The following is a 6967-nucleotide window of genomic DNA, read 5'->3' as shown; positions in this document are numbered from 1 at the left end:
TGGGTCTGATGGACAAATATCACTTCATGTCTAGCCGTGGCTGCTACTCTTGCTACTTCTGCCCCACCTCCATCTATTTCTCAATCCAAACAGCCAGAGCGATTCTTTTCAAATCCAAGTCACACCACACCATTCCTTTTCCACAAGGCCCTCAGTGGCTCCCTCTTTGCGTAGATGGAGTAAAGGTCAATATCCTTACTGTGACCCACAGGGGCTGCCAACACCAGCAGCTGGAGGTGAAAACACACACTTTGGTCCCAGGATAGTGGTTCCCAAGCCTAACCAGGCCCCCGGATCACCTGCAGTGATCATTCCAGACATGACGCTGGGGACCAGTCCCAAACCTGCATATCCATGAGAAGTTCCTTGATGGGGATATTCTGCTGGTATCAGGGCCAGGGCTAAAGTGAGGCACCTAGGGCGTAAATTTTCAGGAAAGAGTCACTCTGAGGTGCTAATTCAATACCGTCATGGATTTGAAAACGAGCACCTCTTTAAATTCCTGTGGCCCCCAGCACCTCACTAGCCTCACCCTCGCCCCAGCCCTGGGTGGTAAGCTTCCTGTTTTTATTTATCTGCTTTCATGCATACTAAGTCGCTTCAGTTGTGTCTGACTCTGCAATCCTAAGGACCATAGCCCTCCAGACTCCTCTATCCATGGGATTCTCCAGGCAGGAATACTGGAGTGGGCTGCCATGCCCTCCTCAGGGGATCTTCCTGACCCAGGGATCAAACCTGCATCTCTTATGTCTCCTGCAGTTTAGAGGAGAAAACAAGTGGGTTCTTTACCTCTAGTACCACCTGAATCCCAGAGACACCCTTTCAACTTCCTGCACCCTCCATCCTAACCTAAAGCAAGGACTCAAACTGCAGACCAGCCCTGCAATTGGATTCACTTTGGATCAGCCATATGCTGTTGGGAGGAAGAGGATCGTTCAGTGGTGGCTGTGTGGGTGTTTCAGGGGACCTCACTACCCTTGTGATGGTAGAGGTTAGACCCCAAGTTTTCATCCACTCATGTTACTGACTGGTTGACAGGAGAAGAAGGGAGGGAAAAATCAGCCAGCTCGGAGGACCGATTTAGTCTTGTAAAATACACCGGAAGAGAAGAGCGTGGGAGTGATCAGCTCCCCACGGTTTGTGGTTGTAAAGGTGTCTGCTTGCTAACATGCCCAGAGAGGTTACTCTGCAGCTACTCTGCAGGATAAATAATAAGATGGTTTCTTGTATCTTACAGGCTGTGGCGGGAGGAGGAGAGGGTGGAATTCTGAAGGAGATGAAAAACATAGTCTGAAAAAGTGAATTTCAGCTTCTTTTGGTTTTTCACATCTTATTTGAGGGACCTTATTGGTGCTAGTGGTAAAGAATCTGCCTGCCAATGCAGGAGACACAAGAGATGTGGGTTGGATTCCCAGGTTAGGAAGATCCCGTGGAGTAGGAAATGGCAACCCATGCTGGTATTCTTGCCTGGAAAATTTAATGGACAGAGGAGCCTGGCGGGCTACCATCCATTGAGCCACAAAGAGTCAGACACGACTGAGCAGCTGAACACACACACACCAGGAGGACCCTCACGCCCTTCCATTTTCCAGTATTTTATTAAAGAAATGCTACAATTCATCAGAAGTCTGCCTGGAGCAGGAGACCGGCAGTTTTCATGATTTGGGAGGTGAGATGGTTCGTCTTCATCAGCCAGATATTTAATTAAACGCTAACCTGGGTGTTTCTGGAAAGTGGATGTGGTTCACATCTATGCTCAGATGACCGCAAATAAAGGAGATAATTGCCCTCAGTAAGGCCAGGGGTTGCTCATCCAATCAGCAGGAGGCCTGAAGAACAAACACTGAGGTTTCCTTAAGAGGAAGAAATTTCTTCTCAGGACTGTGACAGCAACTCCTGCCTGCGTTTCTGGCCTGCCAGCCCTGTGAAACTCAAACTTACTAGCCCCCGTGATCACATGCTCTAACTTCTTAAAATAAATCTCTTCATATACTTGGTTTTATTTCCTCGGAGAACCCTGGCTGATACCGGATACCTTTACATTCCCTTTTTTTTTTGCTTTAAATAGATGAAAGGCAAGCATCTGAAAGCCAAGTGACTTCAACAGCACACGCATGAACCTCACACACTATGAGGTTGGAAAAAGAAGCCTGTGGGCCAGAGAGGAGCTAGAAAACAGGGACACTAGTCTTTATTATTTTTTTTAGCTTTATTTAATGTGCAGAGGGGTGCAGCCGCTTCATCTGTTGAGGCCCTGCTGTCAGCTCTGTCTTCTGTTCTCTGACTTCCACCTCATCCTGGTCCTCAAATGTTACCTGACTCAGTCTCTGCAGACTCCTCCTTCCTCTGGCCTGGATTATTGAGATGGCTTCTTCCTACTCGTCTTTTTTTTTTTGCCACGTTGTTACTCTTTCTCGAGGAAAAGGCAATGACACCCCACTCCAGTACTCTTGCCTGGAAAATCCCATGGACGGAGGAGCCTGGTTCTACAGTCCCTGGGGTCGCTGTGAGTTGGACACGACTGAGCGGCTTCGCTTTCACTTTTCACTTTCATCATTGGAGAAGGAAATGGCAACCCACTCCAGTGATCCTGCCTGGAGAATCCCAGGGACAGGGGAGCCTGGTGGGCTGCCGTCTGTGGGGTCGCACAGAGTCGGACACGACTGAAGCGACTTAGCAGCAACACTCTTTCTCTAAACTTCTCCACTCCTTGGTTTAGGCTCCCACGGTCTTTTCTTTGCACCTTCTCTCTGTTTCTCTCCACCTGCACCAGAAACATCCACTGAACACCCATTTGCTGGATGACCTTGTCACTCAAATAGTTTGAACCACCTCCTAAATCGTGATGCTTCTGAAGCCTTGTCTCCATCCTAGAACTCTCCCCACTTCTTCAGAATCATCCAACCAACTGCACACTGAATCTCAGACTTGACATATTTACAGTAGACCCATCATTCCCAACCCTGTCCCCCTGAATCTCAGACTTGACGTATTTGCAGTAGACCCATCATTCCCAGCCCTGTGCTCTTGATCACGGCTGGCAGAGTTTCCATCCAGAGCTGGCACCTCCGCTAACAACAAGTCAGTCATTCTTGTTCACACCCGATTTCCTTAAGAGCAATGTAAATGCTTTGACTTTATTGAAGTGATGTAGTTAGATTCCTCTGAGACACGATCATTATTCTTGGCACATGATTTCTGTAATGGGATAAGTGGCTGTCTCTGCCCCTAGATAACACCTGAAAGAAGTAATATGTGCACCCGCATTTTTAATCAAACTGGAAAATAATAACCAGGGGCAGTCTAGAGGCACAGTGAATGTGCTAGCGGTGCTTCTGGTAAGTTCATGGTGGCGGGCAGTTGGACTGCATCCACGTGAGTCAATGACAGGGCAAGATGAGTGGAGACGGACTCCACTGGCAGTGCAGTGATTAAGAGTCTGTCGGCCGGTGCAGGGGACCCGGGTTCAATCCCTAGTCTGGGAAGATTCCACGTGCTCTGGGGTAACTAAGCCCGTGTGCCACAACCACTGAGCACAAGCTCTAGAACCCGAGCTTCACAACGGAGAAGGCACTGCATTGAGAAGCCTGAGCAACGCAACGAAGAGGAGCCCCTGCTCGCCGCCACTGGAGACAGTCCACGCAAACCCTGAAGACCCAGCACAGCCAAAAGCGAATGAATGAATGAATTAAAAAAGAAGACCGGTGGAGAACAGAACTCAGAGGGGCTTCAGGCCTTCAAAGGACATGACCTTTGTCCTAATTACAGTGGAAAACCATTGGACGGTTCTGGAAGGATTGCGAGATGATCAGACTGGAGTTTTTTAGACAATCTGAACTTCGCATGGGACAGGTGTGGATGTGGCCAGAATGGAGCCCAGACTCCAGGCTCTGATTCAGTCGGTCTTGGTAGGCAGAAGGCATTGGGGAGATGTAAAATTCCTCATGTAATGCGGTTTGGAGCCAGGCTTCTCGAGGTGAAACCACAGAAGCATGACCTCCCCCAGCCTAAGACTGCATCCCCAGAGTTGCTCACTCCCGCGCCAGTCCAGGCCCAGCCTTCAGCACCAGGTTAGAGCTCCAGCAGATTCTGCTCCAAGACGTTGAAAGAGGCCCTTCAGCTACGCTATGTCTACAGAGGGAAGCATCACCGTGTGGATGGCCTTTTATAACTGCAACCTGGATGGTTTTCCTTTTAGTTTATTTCAACCTCAGTGAAGTGACTCAGCCACTCAAGAATGGGTTTATCAAGGTGTCTGGCTCCAATGGATCACTCTGCACCACACCCCCACCACCCCAAATTCTATCCCTGTTTAAGTCCAGGTCCAAGTTGAATATTAGAATGATAATTCAAAGCAAACAAAATCGTTTACGTCATAGATAGCCACATTGAAGATCCAGAAGAAAGATAATGTGAAATTCTCTTCTTCATTGGGTACAATTTTTAATGAAAGTGATCAGTCGTTGAGAGACCTGGGTTATCAGAAACATGCCTTCAGTAAGCTTCTGAGTAAGGTCTTGGCTATTGCAGAGACGTGCCACATACAAGGAACACAGCATGTAAAGACAAGTCTGACTCAGTGGATTTGTGAGCGACTGGCCGTGTTATTTGTTTCTACAATGAAATCTGTATGCCTGGCCCTGGGCCATCGGCAGCCTCCTAGACCACATGCCAGCCCAGCTTCTTTAGGAAGTTTTTCCTGTGAACAGCAATCTGGATGAAGACCTAGATGAGTATGTTCAAAACTAACTCCTTGGATTGAGTTATTGGGGGGATTGATCTGAGGATGAAAGGACCAGAGCAACTGTGATCTGACTGAGCCTTTGCTGTCTGTTGTCCAGGAGGACTGGGTGCCTGGTGACCAACACCATCAGTGTTGACACTCACCTCAGTTCAATCTCCAGTGTTGTGGGGAGGATTCAACTGGGGGCTACCCTTCAGATGGGATCCCATTCCCTTCTCCAAGCTTGGAGGACCAGCAGGAGCTACTTTACCAATGAAATCACCTACAGTTGCCAGAGAATTGTTTGCCTTGAACAGAAACTATTTCATTGAACTGGACGGTGACAATGGCACAAATATCTGGGAAGGAGAAAATTTAGAAATACCACGTCAGATTTGGATGGTGGAGGCCAACTCTTCTTCATCCCTCGCTCTCAAGTTGGACACATATTTGGAAAAAGGCGACCATATGGTTCTTCTGAAGGTCAGGATATCATGACATGCATGAGGAGACTGGTTCATGTTTCACTGGATGAATATGAGAAGCAGTACTTTTCCATAAGACCTGACCTGGGGTCCAAAAGCTTTGGAAGTATCAATAAGCATGTTGAATTGAGGAGGAAGTTGGGTTGTAAATCACTTCAGTTATATTTGGATAATGTTTATCAAGAGATGCATATATCTGAGCCCCATGCCAAACCCTTACAACCCAATTTTATCAATAGAAGGCAGAACCCCCCAAAGCTGTTCAATGGGAGAACCTCTATCACCTCCAGATGAGTGTCTGGTGACCCAGGGCTGCCTAAGTCAGGAAGAAGGCCTAGGAGTGCTTAAGGGGTGTGGCTACGGTGACCCAAGTCTGATCTGAATTTATAATGAAGAGCATGGATTGGTTTTAAATAATCTCCCTTGGCTGGATATGTCAGAAACACGTTCATCAGGAGGCTCATGAAGTGTCATGGGTCAGGAGGGGCCCAGCAGTTGACTTTGGGAAGAATAATTGGCTGTGCCAGGAGTCAGTTGGATAGTGCCTGAGAGTGGCTGATCTCCTGAGTCACAAAGGCTGTGTTGCTGTGTTGGCATCTCCTGACAATGGTGGCATTTGGAGGGTTAAAGTGGACACTGTGGCTGGAATGGTGATTCATCACACCTGTCCTCCTTGGACAGAGGTGCCTGAGAAGATCAGTGGAGGCAAGACAGCAGCTACACCGGGGACTGGAGCGCAGAGGGGCCACCAGGAGCTGAAGAAGTAGGCTTCACCACGACGTTAGTCACTTCTGAGCTGCTGTTAAGGAACTTTTTTGCTTATGACAGAAAACCAGAATACAATTTCAACTCGATAAAGAGTCAAGTTTGTAGAGAAGGACAAAACCCAGGAAATTGACATGCTTATTCAAATCTATTTATGCTTCTTTATTTAAATCCATTTTAATAATGGAAGGGCATTTATCTGATCAGAAATTGTTATGATTTCCTTTCTTAGAAGACTTCATAGGAGACATTTTTTCACTTCTATTATCATGTTCTAAATAGATAATTTTAAACAGATTGCACTCACATTACCTTCAACTCCAGAAGGCATCATTTATAAGATTATATTTAAGAGGCAGTTAACTATTATAAATTATGTGATGAATTATAGAACTATCTACATTTAAAGGATCCTTTTTGTTACTAAAATAAATAGTCGCTCAGTCATGTCCTACTCTTTGTGACCCCATGGACTCTAGCCACCTGGCTCTACTGTCCATGGAATTTTCCAGGCAAGAATACTGGAGTGGGTAGCCTTTCCCTTCTCTACGGGATCTTCCCAACCCAGGGATTGAACCTGGGTCATCTGCATTGCAAGCAGATTCTTTACTGGATGAGCCACCAGGGAAGTGGTTTTTATTACTAAAAAATATTCTAGGTGAAATTTCCTGCACTATATTAAGTCCTCCAAAACCTGAGACCCTGTTACAGCCCCGAAAGAAAAATTCCTGCAGGGACTTCCCTGGTGGTCTAGTGGTCAAGAATCCACCTGCCAGTGCAGGGGATGTGCGTTCAGTCCCTGGCCTGGATGAGCCCACGTGCCACGGGACACCTAAGCCCGAGTGTCCTAGAGCCCGTGGTCCACACGAGAGACTACTGCAACGAGCAGCCCACTCCCCACAACGACAGTAGCCCCCACTCGCCATGACTGGAGAAAGCCCACATGAAGCAACGAAGATGCAGTGCAACCAGAAATAAATGAATACAATTTTTT

At 47.3% G+C, this 6967-nt stretch overlaps 1 pseudogene; it reads left to right on the top strand.

Moving 5' to 3' along the window:
- The first annotated feature begins 470 nt into the window (after positions 1-470).
- LOC100138608 (polypeptide N-acetylgalactosaminyltransferase 11-like) lies at positions 471-5975 on the top strand (annotated as a pseudogene).
- Positions 5976-6967: the final 992 nt, after the last annotated feature.

Source organism: Bos taurus, chromosome 26 (assembly GCF_002263795.3).
Source record: "Bos taurus isolate L1 Dominette 01449 registration number 42190680 breed Hereford chromosome 26, ARS-UCD2.0, whole genome shotgun sequence".
In the NCBI taxonomy this organism is placed as follows: domain Eukaryota; kingdom Metazoa; phylum Chordata; class Mammalia; order Artiodactyla; family Bovidae; genus Bos; species Bos taurus.
Note: the sequence above shows the minus strand (reverse complement) of the source record. Positions and strands in the feature narration are given on the sequence as shown.